At 31.3% G+C, this 24397-nt stretch overlaps 1 long non-coding RNA gene across 1 annotated transcript; it reads right to left on the bottom strand.

Moving 5' to 3' along the window:
- Positions 1-2520: 2520 nt before the first annotated feature.
- Positions 2521-18215, bottom strand: LOC126928422 (uncharacterized). Its single transcript, XR_007716643.1, has 2 exons — positions 18046-18215; positions 2521-3538 (listed from the first exon to the last, which is right to left on the bottom strand). It is a non-coding gene; the product is annotated as an uncharacterized LOC126928422 (long non-coding RNA).
- Positions 18216-24397: the final 6182 nt, after the last annotated feature.

Below are 24397 nucleotides of genomic sequence, written 5' to 3'. Positions count from 1 at the left end.
TTTTGCTAAAATATTCTACTACTCTGTTCTTACCTTCTACCTTTTGCATAAGAATAGCCCCATATCCATCCATACTTGCATCAGTATGTAACTCTATTGGATATTTTGGATCAAATATAATCAACACTGGCGCATCAGTCAATATAGAAATTACCTTTTGTCTTATGCTTTCGTGCCTATCTGTCCAATTTATGTTCTTATTACTGGAAGTGAGTGCATATAAAGGCTTCATTATTTGTGAAAATTTTGGAATAAATTTTCGGAAGTAAGAAGCCAGTCCAATAAACTGTCTAAGCTGTGTGACTGTCGTTGGAGGGGGTAAAGAACTCAAAGCTTGTATCTTTCCCGGGTTGGGGCGTACCTCCCCGTTATGAATTACATATCCTAAATAGAGTACTGTTGTTTTTAGGAAAGAGCATTTTGCGAAGTTAAAAGAAAAACCAGCTTCCACAAGAGTTTTCAACACGATATCCAATCTTTTTAAAGCTTGATCTATCGTATCAGCAATAATCAAAACATCGTCCAAATATACAATAACATACGAATAAGCAAGTTCACCTAAAGCTTTGAAAATGGCTCTTTGGAAAACAGATGGAGCATTTTTCAACCCAAACGGCATTGTCACATACTCGTATTGTCCATCTGGGGTAACAAACGCTGTAAACTCTGCCGAATTAGGATGAATAGGGATTTGGTGGAAACCACTAGCCATATCCAGACTTATAAAGTATTTAGCCTGTCTCAACCTCGCAATCTGATCTGCAATAAGTGGTAAAGGATACCGATCCGCAACCGTATTTTTATTTAACTCCCGGTAGTCTACACATAATCTATCTGAGCCATCTTTCTTTTTAACAAGTAATATAGGGCTGGCAAAAGGAGAATTACTGGGCCGAATAATTTCTGCTTCCATTAATTTGTTTATTCTTTCACGAACAAGCCTACGCTCTTCCTCACTAAGTCTATAAGGACTTCTTTGTACTGTGACATTAGGATCAATCAATCGTATCTCCATTTGGCCCGTATTCACACGAACACGTGGAAAACCCGTAATAAATGAATCTTTAAATTTTCCAAGAACAGAAATTAATCGGCTTTTATCTTCTCCTATAACTTCAGTATCAACATCATTAATATTAATCTCATTTTTAGTGTCTTTATTACACACATTAATTACTTTTGTTCTACTAATAGCAAGACTATCTTGAGTGATTTTTATATCAAAACCCCGGCTCAAAATTTCACGACCAATCATTATGTCATATTTTAAATATTTATCAGCAAGGACATGGAAAACTATCTCCAACGTAAATTCGTTAATACATACAACAGACAAAATTTGTAAAGTACTCTTAATGGTAGTATTTCCTATTCCTCGCATGACTACTACATTCGTCTCTCTTTTACCGGAAAATTTCAAAGCTACAGATTCTTTAATCAGCGAACACTCTGCTCCAGAATCAAAATAAAATGGAAACGACTCACCCAGATGAGTTAAACTACCCATTGAAGTTTCCGTAACACAGAAGTCGACCCGACGCTCATTATTATAATCATTGCTTCCCTTTGGTGTATTATTGTTATTTTTCCCCTTCCGCAACAGCGGACAATAAGGCGCAATATGTCCCTCCTCGCGACATTTAAAGCATGTCACTTTTGATAATGTAGCTTTCCTCCGAGCTAGCCTTTCCTCCGAGTTCTGTATGTTCTTCTGCTTTCCAAATTTTATTCTTCTCTGACAATCCTCTACTTTATGACCGTAGTTACCACAGTAATAACATTTGTTTCGGTAAAAATCAGAAATCTTATATCGTTTTGCTTCAGGAGCCGCAGAAGAGTTATCCGACGAAGACACTGATCTCTTCTTCGCAAAGGAGAATGCTCTCATTTCACTTAGAAATTGATCCTCTGTCTTGATATCAGTCGTAAGTGCTATTCGCTCAATTCGTTGATCTTGCGAAGCCAACTGAAAAAGGACAGAAGCATTGATCACCTCAGCCATAGTTGAATTTTCCCACCTCGCTTTCAAGAGAGAGCGAAGACGAATTCCAAATGCTCCCAAGGTTTCATCCTTCAGTGGTTTTTCGTTGGACATTTTCATTAACGCCGAAGTTGCTGTTTCTCTACCACCAAAACGTGCAATAAAAAGGTCTTTAAATTTTGTCCAGGTAACTTCTCTACCTACTAGCACTTGCGTAAGCCATTGTGCTGCTGATCCTTCCAGTGCGCCACTTAAAGCAGAAAAAAACGCACTGCCTTGTAAAGGATTCTCTTTCATATACAAATTAACAACTGCACACCATGCAGCTGAGTCAGAACCCGCAATTTCAGGATTAAAGCGCGGAAGCGATAAATTTTTAGGTTCTTCTTTCGGTTTTTGCACTAGCGTCTGAATCAACTCTCGCATAACAGTGAAATGCTCTTGCATAGTAATAAACGGCACGTATCCCACTTCTGATGTCGAATTATCGTTTGGATTTCGAGCGCGAGACGATTCTTCGTTAGCATTTGCCATCATGATGTTCAATAAAGGTTGTATTTACATAAAATTATATTTCTTTACAAAGTTTGATAAACAATTAGTTTATCGGTTAACTAAGATAACAAACAATAAGTAAACAAATGCTTTTAATAATATTCTTGGGTTCTGTAACGAATCCACGGTCAACGGGAAACTCTCTGTACGTTTTAATATATTTTTTTGATAGCACACTGACACGTTCACTCAGGCACAGGGTTTCTCTAAGACTCACTCCAAGACGATGACAGTAAACTCTCCAAGGAGATTGCAAAATAAATGACAGATACAGTTACATATATCAAATACATATCGATCGGGAATATCAACAAATTCCCAAGCGCCGTAACTAGGCAGTTCCACATAAACCAGCATTGCTCCTGATCAAGACTTGATTGTTTATACAGCGTATCCCTTAACACTGGAACCTCCTTTGTAAAACATTTCGTTCATCCCGTGACCGTGGCTACGTTCGGCGACCAGTTATGTCACCCCGAGCCCAAGTATTGAGAAATCTTCCAAAAGAAAGGCTCGATGTCTCTACATCTCCGACATATATATATGTATGTATACGTTATTAAACCATTAAAACGCAAAGAAATAAATATATAGAATTACATTTCTACGAACCTAGAGAATTATATACGAAATCCACATTATGGAATATTCAACCAATTAACGATCTGAGAAACAATGAGCATAACAATACACGCACATATACATATGCATATATATATTTTACATAATGGAAAATTACATTGTGAAATGTATATATATATATATATACAAATATTATTATATCGAACAACTACTCATCCAATATACAAAACCACCTTGTAAAAATTACATTACTGAACATTCAACTAAACCAACTGAAGATTTAATATAATAATATATAATAATATAATAATATATATATACATAGATATGTGAAATATCAGCGTTGTATATAACCAGAAACAATACAAATGTCACACGACTTCTTCAACAACTTCGACTCTTCGTTCCTGCCGACAACACCTCACACGATGACTGCGTCTTGTAGGGCCACTTACGGATTCTTTATAATTCTTCTTCTTCTTGCACTGAAATATCATATGCAGTGAATAAAATACGAAAGAAACAGGATGAACTAAATAAAAGAAATCATAACAAGATACACACCGAGACAGTCCGCATGGGAACCTCTGACAAAGATACCTCCGTATCTATCATTAAACGCATAATAATCAAGATGCACAAACCTCATTTGGAAGTCGACAACACTCGCAGCGTGCCAATGCAAGGGAGGAAAACGAATGAAATTGTATTTCGTGAAGACGTTTCACCATTTTCCATAGATCAGAAACTGGAGTTACACAACTAATAACCTAATAACAAGAAAGTAATATAAAATATACACGATTTAATATATAGCAAATATGGACATATAAATCTACAAGGAGCAAAATATATCTCATATTGTCAAATAAAACCAAATTGTCAAAAGATCATCAGGACACGACGCCAACGAAGGTGCCACTGTGCCTATTTGGATGGAAAACCGCCACTTCAGCATCATCCCTCGCACATATTCACACACGCACGTCGATCACGTCATCTCGTACCATTCACATATCTTCTTCCTCTTGCGCTAATACAAATTCACAAGTTTAAGGAAACAAACAACATACGAAACGAGACAGAATACTAAAAACACACTCACACAGTTCGCACAGGCGCGGACGCTTTTGTGTCCATGACTCAACATAACCTGTAATCATCAAACTCCACGTTCTCTCATGGAAACTCTAAAAACCTGCAGCATTGCGATTCCCACCGGAACGAACTGTCACGTGACTGTCATCCCATTGGGGATGTCATTATAAAAAGCGTAGCGACACAATTCAAATCGGAATAATCGTTACCAGTTAGAATAGAAGAGAGTAATTGTTAGCGGGTCAGTTGAATAATAGAATAAGAGAGTAATTGTTAGCGTTCGGGAGAATTTAGCGAAAAATAAAATAGAGAGAGTAATTGATAGCGTTCGAGAGAATTTAGCGAAAAATAAAGAAGAGTCAGATTAATTGTTAGCGTTAGCGTTAGCGATTAATTGTTAGTGGTTCAGTTAGAACAATCAGAGTAATTGTGAAAAGAGAGTAACTGCCATTAGTTTGTTCAGTTAGAATATAGTCAGAGAAATTGTTAGCGTTCGGGAGAATTTAACGAAATTAAAGAAACGTAATTCAGTTAGAATAAAGAAATAGGATAGAGCAATTGTGATTAGTTGGTTCAGGAGAATTTAGCGAAAATAAGGAGAGTAATTGTTATTCGTTCAATTGAATTTGAGTGAGTCTGATATCATTTCGTTCAGTTGATTTAATTAGAATTTAAGTTAGGATTAGAGAATAATTGTTCGTTCCAGATCGAGTTTAAGAGTTACGAGATATAAATGTTAATAGTCAGTTCGAATTATAAAATAATTGTTATTAGTCTGTTAGAATTAAAACAATAGTTGGCTCAAGTTTTATGTTAGCATTTCGAATTGTTAAACACGTCCGGACACACTGTTGTTTACACTGTTCACGATAAATAAAGATTAAAACAAAAAATTATAGAAGTGTCAATCTTTATAAAACCGGACTCACCCAGCAGTCTGCCCGTTCATCAGCGGAGGCCAACGTCAGGTGAGTCAACTTTAAATTATTAGTATTAATTAATAATTAAAATAATAAATAATATCAATAATTAGTATAATTCGTCATTAATTCCGCCATTAATAATTATTTATAATATAATTGTTTATTCCAAACAATCCTCTCCTGTGCTAGTATTCCTGCGCATAGCAGGTTAGCCGAAACGTGGCGATTGTTGACCAGTGGCCTAAACTCCAATCAACGCTACATAATCTAACAAGAAATATCTAATTGAAACAGTCCTTAGACTGTTTCTGGTGGCAGCGACTACTACATTGTTTAAAATTTCAAAATTTGGATAGCGAAACGTAACAAATGCAATATAACGTTATACGTTATAACAGTATATGACGTTATATGTCATATAGTGATGCAGTATAAAGTTATAGGTAATAACGTAATAGTACATAACGTTATACGTCACATAGTGATGAAATATACCGTTAACAGTTATAACGTAATATTATATAACGTTATACGTCACATAGTGATGCAATATACCGTTATACGTTGTAACGTAATACTCCATAACGTTATACGTCATATAGTATTGCAATATAACGTTATACGTTAAAACGTAATACTCCATAACGTTATACGTCATATAGTGATGCAATATAACGTTATAAGTTATAACGTAATAGTATAAACGTTATACATCATATAGTGATGCAGTACAACGTTATAGGTTATAACGTAATGGTATATAACGTTATACGTCATATAGTGGTGCAATATATCGTTATACCTTCTAACGTAATAGTATATAAGGTTATTCTTCATATAGTGATGCAATATATCGTTATACCTTATAACGTAATAGTATATAAGGTTATACTTCATATAGTGATGCAATATATCGTTATACCTTATAACACAGTAGTATATAACGTTATACGTCATATAGTGACGCAGTATAACGTTATAGGTTGTAACGTAATACTCCATAACGTTATACGTCATATAGTACTGCAATATAACGTTATACGTTATAACAGTATATGACGTTATACGTCATATAGTGATGCAATATAACGTTATAGTATATAACGTTATAAGACACATAGTGATGAAATATATCGTTATCCGTTATAACGTAGTAGTATATAACGTTATAGGTCATATAGTGGTGCAATATAACGTTATAAGTGATATAGTGATGCAATATAACGTTAGGCGTTATAACGTAATAGTATATAACGTTATACGTCACATAGTGATGCAATATACCGTTATACGTTGTAACGTAATACTCCATAACGTTATACGTAATATAGTGATGCAATATAGCGTAATACGTTATAACGTAATAGTATATAACGTTAGACATCATATAGTGATGCACTATATCGTTATACGTTATAACGTAATAGTATATAACGTTATACGTCATATAGTGATGCAATATAACGTTATAAGTGAAATAGTGATGCAATATATCGTTATACCTTATAACGTAATAGTATACAGCGTTATACGTCATATAGAGATGCAATATAAAGTTATACGTAATATAGTGATGCAATATAGCGTAATACGTTATAACGTAATAGTATATAACGTTAGACATCGTATAGTGATGCACTATATCGTTATACGTTATAACGTAATAGTATATAACGTTATACGTCATATAGTGATGCAATATAAAGCGATACGTCATATAGAGATGAAATATAACGGTACACGTTATAACGTAATAGTGTATAACGTTATACGTCATAAAGTGTTGCAATATAAAGTTATAAGTGATATAGTGGTGCAATATAAAGTTATACGTCATGTCGTGATGCAATATAACGTTATACGTTAGAACATAATAGTACATGACGTTATGCGTCATATAGTGATGAAATATAACGTTATAAGTGATATAGTGATGCAATACATCGTTATACCTTATAACGTAATAGTATATAACGTTATACGTCGTATAGTGATGCAGTATAACGTTATAGGTTATAACGTAATAGTATATAACGTTATGCGTCACATAGAAATGCATTATGTCGTTATACGTTATAACGTAATACTCCGTAACATTATACGTGATATAGTGATGCAATATAACGTTATACGTTATAACGTAACAGTATACTACGTATACGCTATACGTAGTATAGTGATGCAATATATCGTTGTAAGTGATATAGTGATGCAATATAACGTTGTATGCGATATAGTTATGCAATATAACGTTATGCGTTATAACGTAATATTATATAAGGTTATACTTCATATAGTGATGCAATATAACGTTGTAAGTGATATAGTGATGCAGTATAACGTTATGGGTTATAACGTAATAGTATATAACGTTATACTTCACATAGTGATGGAATATTTAGTTATACCTTATAACGTAATAGTATATAACTTTTTACGTCATATAGTGATGCAATATGACGTTATAAGTGAAATAGTGATGCAATATATCGTTATACCTTATAACGTAATAGTATACAGCGTTATACGTCATGTAGAGATGCAATATAAATTTATACGTCACATAGTGATGCAATATAGCGTTATACGTTATAACGTAATAGTATATAACGTTATGCGTCAAATAGTAATGCAATAAGTCGCTATACGTTATAACGTAATACTCCATAACGTTATACGTGATATAGTGATGCAATATAACGTTATGCGTTATAACGTAATAGTATATAGGGTTATACTTCATATAGTGATGCAGTATAACGTTATAAGCTATAACGTAATAGTATATAACGATATACGTCAAATAGTAATGCAATATGTCGCTATACGTTATAACGTAATACTCCATAACGTTATACGTGATATAGTGATGCAATATAACGTTATGCGTTATAACGTAATAGTATATAACGTTATACGTCATATAGTGATGCAATAATACGTTATACGTCATATACAGATGCAATATAACGTTATACGTCATAGCGTAATAGTATATAATGTGATACGTCATATAGTGGTGCAATATACCGTTATACACTATAACGTAATAGCATATAACGTTATACGTCATATAGAGATGCAATTAAACGTTATACGTTATAACGTAATAGTATATAAAGTTATACGTCATATAGTGGTGCAATATATCGTTATACGCTATAACGTAATAGCATATAACGTTGTACGTCACATAGTGATGCAATATATCGTTATACGTTATAACGTAATAGCATATAACGTTATACGTCATATAGAGATGCAATAAAACGTTATACGTTATAACGTAATAGTATATAAAGTGATACGTCATATAGCGATGCAATATAACGTTATACGTTATAACGTAATAGTATATAACGTTATACGTCATATAGTGATGCAACATATCGTTATACGTTATAACGTAACAGTATATAACGTTATACGTCACATAGTGATGCAATATATCGTTATACGTCATATAGAGATGCAATATAACGGTATACGTTATAACGTAATATTCTATATCGTTATACGTCAAATAGAGATGCAGTATAACGTTATAAGTTATAACGTAATAGTATATAACGTTATACTTCATATAGTGATGCAGTATAACGTTATAGGTTATAACGTAATAGTATATAACGTTATACGTCAAGCAGTAATGCAATATGTCGCTATACGTTATAACGTAATACTCCATAACGTTATACGTGATATAGTGATGCAATATAAAGTTATACGTCATGTCGTGATGCAATATAACGTTATACGTTAGAACATAATAGTACATGACGTTATGCGTCATATAGTGATGAAATATAACGTTATAAGTGATATAGTGATGCAATACATCGTTATACCTTATAACGTAATAGTATATAACGTTATACGTCATATAGTGATGCAGTACAACGTTATAGGTTATAACGTAATAGTATATTACGTTATACGTCATATGGTGGTGCCATATAAAGTTATGAGTGATATAGTAATGCAATATACCGTTATACGTTGTAACGTAATACTCCATAACGTTATACGTCATATAGTAATGCAATATAACGTTATACGTTAAAACGTAATACTCCATAACGTTATACGTCATATAGTGATGCAATATAACGTTATAAGTTAGAACGTAATAGTATAAGTCGTTATACGATATCAGGTAATACTCTATAACGCTATACGTTATAACGTAATAGTTCATAACGTTATACGTTATATAGGGATGCTATATATCGTTATAAATGATATAGTGATGCAATATAACGTTACACCTTGTAACGTAATAGTATATAACGTTATACGTCATATAGCGATGCAGTACATCGTTAAAGGTTATAACGTAATAGTATATGACGTTATAAGTCATATAGTGGTGTAATATATCGTTATACCTTATAATGTAATAGTGTATAAGGTTATACTTCATATAGTGATGCAATATATCGTTATACCTTATAACGTAATAGTATATAATGTTATACGTCATATAGTGACATAGTATAACGTTATAGGTTGTAACGTAATACTCCATAACGCTTTACGACATATAGTAATACAATATAACGTTATACGTTATAACAGTACATGACGTCATACCTCATACAGTGATGCAGTATAACGTTATAGGTAATAGCGTAATAGTATATAACGTTATACGTCACATAGTCATACAATATGTCGTTATACGTTGTAACGTAATGCTCAATAACGTTATGCGTCATATAGTGATGCAATATAACGTTATAAGTGATATAGTGATGCAATATGACGTTATGCGTTATAACGTACCAGTATATAACGTCAAACTTCATATAGTTATGCAATATAACGTTATACGTTGTAACATAATACTCCATAACGTTATAAGTCATATAGTGATGCAATATAACGTTATGAGTTATAACGTAATAGTATAAATCGTTATACGATATAAGGTAATACTCTATAACGTTATACGTTATAATGTAATAGTACATGAAGTTATGCGTCATATAGTGATGCAATAAAACGTTATAAGTGATATAGTGATGCAACATAACGTTATGCGTTATAACGTACTAGTATATAACGTTATGCCTCATATTGTGAAGCAATATAACGTTAAAAGTGATATAGTGATGCAATATAGCGTTATACCTTATAGCGTAATAGTATATAACGTTATACGTCATATAGTGATGCAGTACATCGTTATATGTTATAACGTAACAGTATAAAAGTTATACATCATATAGTGATTCAATAAAACGTTATAAGTGATATAGTGATTTAATATAACGTTATAAGTGATACAGTGTTGCAATATAACGTTATAAGTGATATAGTGTTGCAATATAACTTTATGCGTTATAACGTAATAGTATATAACGTTGTACGTCAAAATAGTGATGCAGTACAACGTTATAGGTTATAACGTAATAGAATATGACGTTATACGTCAAATGGTGGTGCAATATAACGTTATAAGTGATATAGTGATGCAATATAACGTCATGCGTTATAACGTTATACGTCAAATAGTTTGCAATATATCGTTATACGTTGTAACGTAATACTCCATAACGTTATACGTCATATAGTAATGCAATATAACGCTATACGTTATAACGTAATAGTTCATAACGTTATACGTCATATAGGGATGCTATATAACGTTATAAGAGATATAGTGATGCAATATTACGTTATAAGTGATATAGTGATGCAATATAACGTTATGCGTATTAACGTACTAGTATATAACGTTATGCTTCATATGGTGAAGCAATATAACGTTATAAGTGATATACTGATGCAATATAACGTTATACCCTATAACGTAATAGTATATAACGTCATACGTCAAATAGTGATGCAGTACAACGTTATAGGTTATAACGTAATAGTATATGACGCTATACGTCATATGGTGCTGCAATATAACGTTATAAGTGCTACAGTGATGCAATATAACGTTATGCGTTATAACGTACTAGTATATAACGTTATGCTTCATCTAGTGAAGCAATATAACGATAAAAGTGATATAGTGATGCAATATAACGTTATACCTTATAACGTAATAGTATATAACGTTATACGTCATATAGTGATGCAGTACAACGTTATAGGTTATAACGTAATAGTATAAATGTTATACAACATATAGTGATTCACTATAACGTTATAAGTGATATAGTGATGCAATATAACGTTATAAGTGATATAGTGATGCAATATGACGTTATGCGTTATAACGTACTAGTATATAACGTTAAACTTCATATAGTTATGCAATATAACGTTATACGTTGTACCGTAATACTCCATAACGTTATACGTCATATAGTGATGCAATATAACGTTATGCGTTATAACGTAATAGTATAAATCGTTATACGATATAAGGTAATACTCTATAACGTTATACGTTATAATGTAATAGTACATGAAGTTATGCGTCATATAGTGATGCAATATAACGTTTTCAGTCATATAGTGATGCAACATAACGTTATGCGTTATAACGTACCAGTATATAACGTTATGCCTCATATTGTGAAGCAATATAACGTTAAAAGTGATATAGTGATACAATATAGCGTTATACCAAATAGCGTAATAGTATATAACGTTATACGTCATATAGTGATGCAGTACATCGTTATAGGTTATAACGTAAAACTCCATAACGTTATACGTCATATAGTAATGCAATATAACGTATATACGTTAAAACATAATACTCCATAACGTTATACGTCATATAGTGATGCAATATAACGTTATAAGTGATATAGTGATGCAATATAACGTTATGCGTTATAACCTAATAGTATATGACGTTATGCGTCATATAGTGATGCAATATAACGTTATGCGTCATATAGTGATGCAATATAACGTTATAAGTGATATAGTGATGCAATATAATGTTATGCGTTATAACGTACTAGTATATAACGTTATACTTCATATAGTGATGCAATATAACGTTATAAGTGATATAGTGATGCTATATAACGTTATACGTTATAACAATATATGACGTTATACGTCATATAGTGATGCAGTATAACGTTATAGGTAATATCGTAATAGTATATAACGTTATACGTCACATAGTGATGAAATATATCGTTATCCTTTATAGCGTAATAGTATATAACGTTATACGTCATATAGTGGTGCAATATAACGTTATAAGTGATATAGTGACGCAATATAACGTTATGCGTCAGAAAGTAATAGTATATAACGTTATACGTCACATAGTATTGCAATATATTGTTATACGTTGTAACGTAATACTCCATAACGTTATACGTCATATAGTAATGCAATATAACGTTATTCGTTAAAACGTAATACTCCATAACGTTATACATCATATAGTAATGCAATATAACGTTGTACGTTAAAACGTAATACTGCATAGCGTTATACATCAAATAGTGATGCAATATAACGTTATAAGTTATAACGTAATAGTATAAACGTTATACGTCATATAGTGATGCAGTACAACGTTATAGGTTATAACGTAATGGTATATGACGTTATGCGTCATATAGTGGTGCAATATACCGTTATACCTTATAACGTAATAGTATATAAGCTTATTCTTCATATAGTGATGCAGTATATCGTTATACCTTATAACGTAATAGTATATAACGTTATTCGTCACATAGTGATGCAATATATCGTTATACGTTGTAACGTAATACTCCATAACATTATACGTCATATAGTGATGCAATATAAAGTTATACGTTAAAACATAATACTCCTTATCGTTATACGTCATATAGTAATGCAATATATAGTTATACGTTGTAACGTAATGCTCCATAACGTTATGCGTCATACAGTAATGCAATATAACGTTATACGTTATAACATAACAGTATATGACGTTATTCGTCATATAGTGATGCATTATGTAGTCATACGTTATAGCGTAATACTCTCTTACGTTATACGTTATAATGTAATAGTGTATGACGTTATACGTCATATAGTGGTGCAATATAACGTTATAAGTGATATAGTGGTGGTATATAACGTTATACCTTATAAGGTAATAGTATATAACGTTATACGTCATATAGTGATGCAGTACAACGTTATAGGTTATAACGTAATAGTATATGACTTTATACGACATATAGTGGTGCAATATAACGTTATAAGTGATATTGTGATATAATATAACGTTATGCGTTATAACGTAATAGTATATAACGTTATACGTCACATAGTGATGCAATATAACGTTATAAGTGATATAGTGATGCAATATAACATTATGAGTTATAACGTAATAGTATAAATCGTTATACGATATAAGGTAATACTCTATGACGCTATACGTTATAACGTAATAGTTCATAACGTTACATGTCATATAGGGATGCTATATAACGTTATAAGTGATATAGTGATGCAATATAACGTTATACCTTATAACGTAATAGTATATAACGTTATACGTCATATAGTGATGCAGTACAACGTTATAGGTTATAACGTAATAGTATATGACGTTATACGTCATATAGTGGTGCAATATAACGTTATACCTTATAACCTAATAGTATATAAGGTTATACTTCATATAGTGATGCAATAAATCGACATACCTTATAACGTAATAGTATATAAGGTTATACTTCACATAGTGATGCAATATATCGTTATACCTTATAACGTAGTAGTATATAACGTTATACGTCATATAGTGACGCAGTATAACATTATAGGTTGTAACGTAATACTCCATTACGTTATACGTCATATAGTAATGCAATATAACGTTATACGTTATAACAGTATATGACGTTATACGTCATATAGTGATGCAGTACAACGTTATAGGATATAACGTAATAGTATATGACTTTATACGTCATATAGTGGTGCAATATAACGTTATAAGTGACACTGTGATATAATATAACGTTATGCGTTATAACGTAATATTATATAACGTTTTACTTCACATAGTGATGCAATATATCGTTATCCTTTATAGCGTAATAGTATATAACGTTATACGTCATATAGTGATGCAGTACAACGTTATAGGTTATAACGTAATAGTATATGACGTTATACGTCATATAGTGGTGCAATATAACGTTATACCTTATAACGTAATAGTATATAAGGTTATACTTCTTATAGTAATGCAATATATCGTTATACCTTATAACGTAATAGTATATAACGTTATTCGTCATATAGTGGTGCAATATAACGTTACAAGTGATATAGTGATGCAATATATCGTTATGCGTTATAACGTAATAGTATATAACGTTTTACGTCACATAGTGATGCAGTATATCGTTATCCTTTATAGCGTAATAGTATATAACGGAATACGTCATATAGTGATGCAGTACAACGATATAGGTTATAACGTAATAGTATATGACGTTATACGTCATATAGTGACGCAGAATAACATTATAGGTTGTAACGAAATACTCCATAACGTTATGCGTCCTATAGTAATGCAATATAACGTTATAGGTTATAACGTAATAGTATATGACGTTATTCGTCATATAGTGGTGCAATATAACGTTACAAGTGATATAGTGATGCAATATATCGTTATGCGTTATAACGTAATAGTATATAACGTTTTACGTCACATAGTGATGCAATATATCGTTATCCTTTATAGCGTAATAGTATATAACGTTATACGTCATATAGTGATGCAGTACAACGTTATAGGTTATAACGTAATAGTATATGACGTTATACGTCATATAGTGGTGCAATATAACGTTATACCTTATAACGTAATAGTATATAAGGTTATACTTCTTATAGTAATGCAATATATCGTTATACCTTATAACGTAATAGTATATAACGTTATTCGTCATATAGTGGTGCAATATAACGTTACAAGTGATATAGTGATGCAATATATCGTTATGCGTTATAACGTAATAGTATATAACGTTTTACGTCACATAGTGATGCAATATATCGTTATCCTTTATAGCGTAATAGTATATAACGTTTTACGTCACATAGTGATGCAATATATCGTTATCCTTTATAGCGTAATAGTATATAACGTTATACGTCATATAGTGATGCAGTACAACGTTATAGGTTATAACGTAATAGTATATGACGTTATACGTCATATAGTGACGCAGTATAACATTATAGGTTGTAACGTAATACTCCATAACGTTATACGTCATATTGTGATGCAATATAACGTTATACATTATAGCGTAATAGTATAAACGTTAAACATCATATAGTGATGCATTAGAACGTTATAAGTGATATAGTGTTGCAACATAACGTTATAAGAGATATAGTAATGCTATATAACGTTGTGCGTTATAACGTAATAGTTCATAACGTTACACGTCATATAGGGATGCTATATAACGTTATAAGAGATATAGTGATGCAATATAACGTTATACCTTATAACGTAATAGTATATAACGTTATACCTTATAACGTAATAGTATATAACGTTATACGTCATATAGTGATGCGGTACAACGTTATAGGTTATAACGTAATAGTATATGACGTTATACGTCATATAGTGGTGCAATATAACGTTATACCTTATAACGTAATAGTATATAAGGTTATACTTCTTATAGTAATGCAATATATCGTTATACCTTATAACGTAATAGTATATAACGTTATTCGTCACATACTGATGAAATATATCGGTATCCGTTATAACGTAATAGTATATAACGTTATACGTCATATAGTGATGCAATATAACGTTATGTGTTATAACGTAATAGTATAAAACGTTATACGTTACACAGTAATGCAACATGTCGTTATGCGTTGTAACGTAATACTCCGTAACGTTGTACGTCATGTAATAATGCAATATAACGTTATACGTTATAACAGTATATTACGTTATACGTCATATAGTGATGCAATATAACGTTATAAGTTACAACGTAATAGTATAAACGTTATACATCATATAGTGATGCAATATAACGTTATAAGTGATATAGTGATGCAATATAACGTTATAAGTCATATAGTGATACAGTACAACGTTATAGGTTATAACGTAATAGTATATGACGTTATACGTCTTATAGTGACGCAGTATAACGTTATAGATTGTAACGTAATACTCCATAACGTTATACGTCATATAGTAATGCAATATAACGTTATACGTTATAACAGTATATGACGTTATACGTCATATAGTGATGCAGTATATCGTTATAGGTAATAACGTAATAGTATAAACGTTATACATCATATAGTGATGCAATATAACGTTATAAGTGATATAGTGATGCAATATAACGTTATATGTCATATAGTGATACAGTACAACGTTATAGGTTATAACGTAATAGTATATGACGTTATACGTCATATAGTGGTGCTATATATCGTTATGCTTTATAACGTAATAGTATATAAGGTTATACTTCTTATCGTGATGCAATATATCGTTATACCTTATAACGTAATAGTATATAAGGTCTTACTTCATATAGTGAGGCAATATATCGTTATACCTTATAACGTAATAGTATTTAACGTTATACGTCATATAGTGACGCTGTATAACGTTATAGATTCTAACGTAATACTCCATAACGTTATACGTCATATAGTAATGCAATATAACGTTATACGTTATAACAGTATATGACGTTATACGTCATATAGTGATGCAGTATATCGTTATAGGTAATAACGTAATAGTATATATCTTTATACGTCACAGAGTGATGAAATATATCGTTATCCGTTATAGCGTAACAGTATATAACGTTATACGTCATATAGTGGTGCAATATAACGTTATGAATTATAACGTAATAGTATATAACGTTATACGTCACATAGTGATGCAATATATCGTTAGGTTATAACGTAATAGTATATAGCGTTATACTGTCACGTCCCGCGTTCCGCACGTGACGCCACGAACCAATAACTTGTGAATAATTAAACAGGACCAATAATAATAAAGTAACTAATAACTAACCAATCAAAATAGAAAGAATTATGCGACAGACAATCAAAATGAAATAAATGAATCAATAAGAAGAAACACTACAACCAATCAGCAATGACATATAAAATACAAATAAAATGAAATAATTAAATGAGCCAATAAATAAAACAAGCCGCGATTCAAATGTATGAGATTTCTCTGCGAAAACACATGTATATACACACACGTGTATGCATATCTGTGTATGTGACCTACTTCGTGAATCTGAATAATTGGTAATCTAATAAAATGTAAAAGAAATAAAATATACTACACTACATCAGCATTCTAATAAAAGTGAAAATTGTATACAAGGTTACTCTGCGACACACACATATATAGATATACACATGCGTACGCGTATCTTTGGGAAAAATTCATAATATATATATATATATATATATATATATATATATATATATATATGTATGTATACGTTATTAAACCATTAAAACGCAAAGAAATAAATATATAGATTTACATTTCTACGAACCTAGAGAATTATATACGAAATCCACATTATGGAATATTCAACCAATTAACGATCCGAGAAACAATGAGAATAACAATACGCGCACATATACATATGCATATATATATTTTACATAATGGAAAATTACATTGTAAAATGTATATATATATATATACACATATTATTATATCGAACAACTACTCATCTAATATACAAAACCACCTTGTAAAAATTACATTACTGAACATTCAACTAAACCAACTGAAGATTTAGTATAATAATATATAATAATATAATAATATATATATACATAGATATGTGAAATAGCGTTGTATATAAGCGGAAACAATACAAATGTCACACGACTTCTTCAACAACTTCGACTCTTCGTTCCTGCCGACAACACCTCACACGATGACTGCGTCTTCTAGGGCCACTTACGGATTCTTTACAATTCTTCTTCTTCTTGCACTGAAATATCATATGCAGTGAATAAAACACGAAAGAAGCAGGATGAACTAAATAAAAGAAATCATAACAAGATACACACCGAGACAATCCGCATGGGAACCTCTGACAAAGTATCTATCATTAAATGCATAATAATCAAGATGCACAAACCTCATCTGGAAGTCGACACCACTCACAGCGTGCCAATGCAAGGGAGGAAAACGAATGAAATTGTATTTCGTGAAGACGTTTCACCACTTTCCATAGATCAGAAACTGGAGTTACACAACTAATGACCTAATAACAAGAAAGTAATATAAAATATACACGATTTAATATATAGCAAATATGGACATATAAATCTACAAGGAGCAAAATATATCTCATATTGTCAAATAAAACCAAATTGTCAAAAGATCATCAGGACACGACGCCAACGAAGGTGCCACTGTGCCTACTTGGGTGGAAAACCGCCCCTTCAGCATCATCCCTCGCACATATTCACACACGCACGTCGATCACGTCATCTCGTACCATTCACATATCTTCTTCCTCTTGCGCTAAAACAAATTCACAAGTTTAAGGAAACAAACAACATGCGAAACGAGACAGAATACTAAAAACACACTCACACAGTTCGCACAGGTGCGGACGCTTTTGTGTCCATGACTCAACATAACCTGTAATCATCAAACTCCATGTTCTCTCATGGAAACTCTAAAAACCTGCATCATTGCGATTCCCACCGGAACGAACTGTCACGTGACTGTCATCCCATTGGGGATGTCATTATAAAAAGCGTAGCGACACAATTCAAATCGGAGTAATCGTTACCAGTTAGAATAAAAGGGAGTAATCGTTACCAGTTAGAATAAAAGGGAGTAATCGTTACCAGTTAGAATAAAAGGGAGTAATCGTTACCAGTTAGAATAAAAGGGAGTAATCGTTACCAGTTAGAATAAAAGGGAGTAATCGTTACCAGTTAGAATAAAAGAGAGTAATTGTTAGCGGGTCAGTTGAATAAAGGAATAGAAGAGAGTAATTGTTAGCGTTCGGGAGAATTTAGCGAAAAATAAAGAAGGGTCAGATTAATTGTTAGCGTTAGCGTTAGCGATTAATTGTTAGTGGTTCAGTTAGAACAATCAGAGTAATTGTGAAAAGAGAGTAACTGCCATTAGTTGGTTCAGTTAGAATATAGTCAGAGAAATTGTTAGCGTTCGGGAGAATTTAACGAAATTAAAGAAGGGTAATTCAGTTAGGATAAAGAAAGAGGATAGAGCAATTGTGATTAGTTGGTTCAGGAGAATTTAGCGAAAATAAGGAGAGTAATTGTTAGTCGTTCAATTGAATTTGAGTGAGTCTGATATCAGTTCTTTCAGTTGATTTAATTAGAATTTAAGTTAGGATTAGAGAATAATTGTTCGTTCCAGTTCGAGTTTAAGAATTACGAGATATAAATGTTATTAGTCAGTTCGAATTATAAAATAATTGTTATTAGTCAGTTAGAATTAAAACAATAGTTGGCTCAAGTTTTTGTGTTAGAATTTCGAATTGTTAAACACGTCCGGACACACTGTTGTTTACACAGTTCAAATTAAATAAAGATTAAAACGAAAAAATATAGAAGTGTCGATCTTTGTAAAACCGGAATCACCCCAGCGGCCTGCCCGTTCATCAGCGGAGGCCAACGTCAGGTGAGTCAACTTTAATTATTATTAATAATTAATAATTAAAATAATAAATAATATCAATGATTAGTATAATTCGTCATTAATTCCGCCAGTAATAATTATTTATAATATAATTGTTTATTCCAAACAATCCTCTCCCGTGCTAGTATTCCTGCGCATAGCAGGTTAGCCGAAACGTGGAGATTGTTGACCAGTGGCCTAAACTCCGGTCAACGCTACATAATCTAACAAGAAATATCTAATTGAAACAGTCCTTAGACTGTTTCTGGTGGCAGCGACTACTACATTGTTTAAAATTTCAAAATTTGGATAGCGAAACGTAACAATACGTCATATAGTGATGCAGTATAACGTTATAGGTTATAACGCAATAGTATATATCGTTATACGTCACATAGTAATGCAATATGTCATTATACGTTGTAACGTTATGCGTCATATAGTAATGCAATATAACGTTATACGTTATAACGTAACAGTATATGACGTTATTCGTCATATAGTGATGCAATATGTAGTCATACGTTATGGCGCAATACACTATAACGTTATACGTTATAATGTAATTGTATATGACGTTATGCGTCATATAGTGATGCAATATAACGTTATAAGTGATATAGTGATGCAATATAACGTTATACGTGATATACTGATGCTATATAACGTTCTACCTTATAACATAATAGTATATAACGTTATACGTCATATAGTGATGCAGTACAACGGTATATGTTATAACGTAATAGTATATATCGTTATACGTCACATAGTAATGCAATATGTCATTATACGTTGTAACGTTATGCGTCATATAGTAATGCAATATAACGTTATACGTTATAACGTAACAGTATATGACGTTATTCGTCATGTAGTGATGCAATATAACGTTATAAGTGATATAGTGATGCAATATAACGTTATGCGTTATAACGTACTAGTATATAACGTTATACTTCATATAGTGATGCAATATAACGTTATAAGAGATATAGTGATTCAATATAACGTTATGCGTTATAACCTAATAGTATATAACGTTATACTTCATATAGTGATGCAATATAACGTTATAAGTGGTATAGTGATGCAATATAACGTTATGCGTTATAACGTACTAGTATATAACGTTATACTTCATATAGTGATGCAATATAACGTTATAAGTGATATAGTGATGCAATATAACGTTATGCGTTATAACCTAATAGTATATGACGTTATGCGTCATATAGTGATGCAATATAACGTTATAAGTGATATAGTGATGCAATATAATGTTATGCGTTATAACGTACTAGTATATAACGTTATACTTCATATAGTGATGCAATATAACGTTATAAGTGATATAGTGATGCTATATAACGTTATACCATATATCGTAATAGTATATAACATTATACGTCACATAGTGATGCAATATATCGTTATACGTTGTAACGTAATGCTCCATAACGTTATACGTCAATACTAATGCAATATAACGTTATACGTTAAAACGTAATACTCCATAACGTTATACATCATATAGTGATGCAATATAACGTTATAAGTTATAACGTAATAGTATAAACGTAATACATCATATAGTGATGCAATATAACGTTATAAGTGATATAGTGATGTTATATAACGTTATACCTTATACTGTAATAGTATATAACGTTATACGTCACATAGTGATGCAATATATCGTTATACGTTGTAACGTAATGCTCCATAACGTTATACGTCAATAGTAATGCAATATAATGTTATACGTTAAAACGTAATACTGCATAACGTTATACATCATATAGTGATGCAATATAACGTTATAAGTTATAACGTAATAGTATAAACGTTATACATCATATAGTGATGCAATATAACGTTATAAGTGATATAGTCATGCAATATAAAGTTATGCGTTATAACGTAATAGTATATATCGTTGTACGATATAAGGAAATACTCTATAACGCTATACGCTATAACCTAATATCTCATAACGTTATACTTCATATAGGGATGCAATATAACGTTATAGGTTATAACGTAATAGTATATAACGTTATACGTCATATAGTTGTGCAGTATAACGTTATAGGTTATAACGTAATAGTCTATATCGTTATACGTCATATCGTGATGCAATATATCGTTATACGTTATAACCTAATAGTATATAGCGTTATACTTCACATAGTGATGGAATATATCGTTATACGTTATAACGTAATAGTATATAACGTTATACGTCATATAGTGATGCAGTACAACGTTATAGGTAATAACGTAATAGTATATAACGTTATACGTCACATAGTAATGCAATATGTCGCTATACGTTATAACGTTATACTCCATAACGTTATACGTGACATAGTGATGCAATATAACGTTATACGTCATATACAGATGCAATATAATGATATACGTTATAACGTAATATTTTATATCGTTATACGTCATATAGTGATGCAGTATAACGTTATAGGTTATAACGTAATGGTATATAACGTTTTACGTCATATAGAGATGCAATATAATGTTATACGTTATAACGTAATATTTTATATCGTTATACGTCAAATAGTGATGCAGTATAACGTTATAGGTTATAACGTAATGGTATATAACGTTATACGTCACATAGTGATGCAATATAACGTTATACGTCATATAGAGATGCAATATAATGTTATACGTTATAACGTAATATCTTATATCGTTATACGTCAAATAGTTATGCAGTATAACGTTATAGGTTATAACGTAATGGTATATAGCGTTATACGTCACATAGTGATGCAATATAACGTTATACGTCATATAGAGATGCAATATAATGTTATACGTTGTAACGTAATATTTTATATCGTTATACGTCAAATAGTGATGCAGTATAACGTTATAGGTTATAACGTAATGGTATATAACGTTATACGTCACATAGTAATGCAATATGTCGCTATACGTTATAACGTAATACTCCCTAACGTTATACGTGATATAGTGATGCAATATAACGTTATACGTTGTAACGTAACAGTATATGACGTTATTCGTCATATAGTGATGCAATATAACGTTGTAAGTGATATAGTCATGCAATATATCATTATACCTTATAACGTAATAGTATATGACGTTATACGTCATATAGACATGCAATATAACGTTAACGTTATAATATTCTATATCGTTATACGTCAAATAGAGATGCAGTATAACGTTATAAGTGATATAGTGATGCAATATACCGTTATACCTTATAACGTAATAGTATATAACGTTGTACGTCATATAGTGATGCAGTATAAAGTTGTAGGTTATAACGTAATAGTATATAACGTCACACGTCACATAGTAATGCATTATGTCGTTATACGTTATAACGTAATACTCCATAAGGTTATACGTGATATAGTGATGCAATATAAAGTTATACGTCATATAGTGGTGCAATCTGTCGTTACGCGTTATAACGTAATAGTATATAACGTTATACTTCACATAGTTACGCAGTATAATGTTATAGGTTATAACGTAATAGTATGTAACGTAAAACGTCACATAGTAATGCATTATGATCGTTATACGTTATAACGTAATACTCCATAATGTTATACGTGATATAGTGATGCAATATAACGTTATACGTGATATAGTGATGCAATATAACGTTATACGTGATATAGTGATGCAATATAGCGTTATACGTTATAACGTAACAGTATATGACGTTATACGTCGTATAGTGGTGCAATATAACGTTGTATGTGTTATAGTGATGCAATATAACGTTATGCGTTATAACGTAATAGTATACAAGGTTACACTTCATATCGTGATGCAATATAACGTTATATGTTTTAACGTAATAGTATCAACGTTATACGTCATATAGTGATTCAATAATACGTTATACGTCAAACAGTGATGCAATATAACGTTATACGTTATAACGTAATAGTATATAAAGCTATACTTCATATAGTGATGCAATATATCGTTATGCGTTATAACGTAATAGTATATAACGTTATACGTTGTAACGGAATACTCCATAACGTTATACTTCATATAGTAATGCAATATAACGTTACAAGTTATAACGTAATAGTACAAACGTTATACATCATATAGTGATGCAATATAACGTTATAAGTGATACAGTGATGCAATATAACGTCATGCGTTATAACGTAATAGTATAAATCGTTGTACGATATAAGGTAATACTCTATATCGCTATACGTTATAACGTAATAGTTAATAACGATATACGTCATATAGGGATGCTATATAACGTTACAAGTGATGCAATATAACGTTGTACCTTATAATGTAATAGTGTATAACGTTATACGTCATATAGTGGTGCAATATATCGTTATACCTTATAACGTAATAGTATATAAGGTTATACTTCATATAGTGATGCAATATATCGTTATACCTTATAACGTAATGGTATATAACGTTATACGTCATATAGTGACTCAGTATAACGTTATGCGTCATATAGTAATGCTATATAACGTTATAAGTGATATAGTGATGCAATATAACATTATGCGTTATAACGTACTAGTATATGACGTTATACGTCATATGGTGATGCAA

The sequence above is a fragment of the Bombus affinis genome, unplaced genomic scaffold (assembly GCF_024516045.1).
Source record: "Bombus affinis isolate iyBomAffi1 unplaced genomic scaffold, iyBomAffi1.2 ctg00000938.1, whole genome shotgun sequence".
Classification (NCBI taxonomy): Eukaryota; Metazoa; Arthropoda; class Insecta; order Hymenoptera; family Apidae; genus Bombus; species Bombus affinis.
This window is presented reverse-complemented; position numbering and strand designations above follow the sequence as displayed.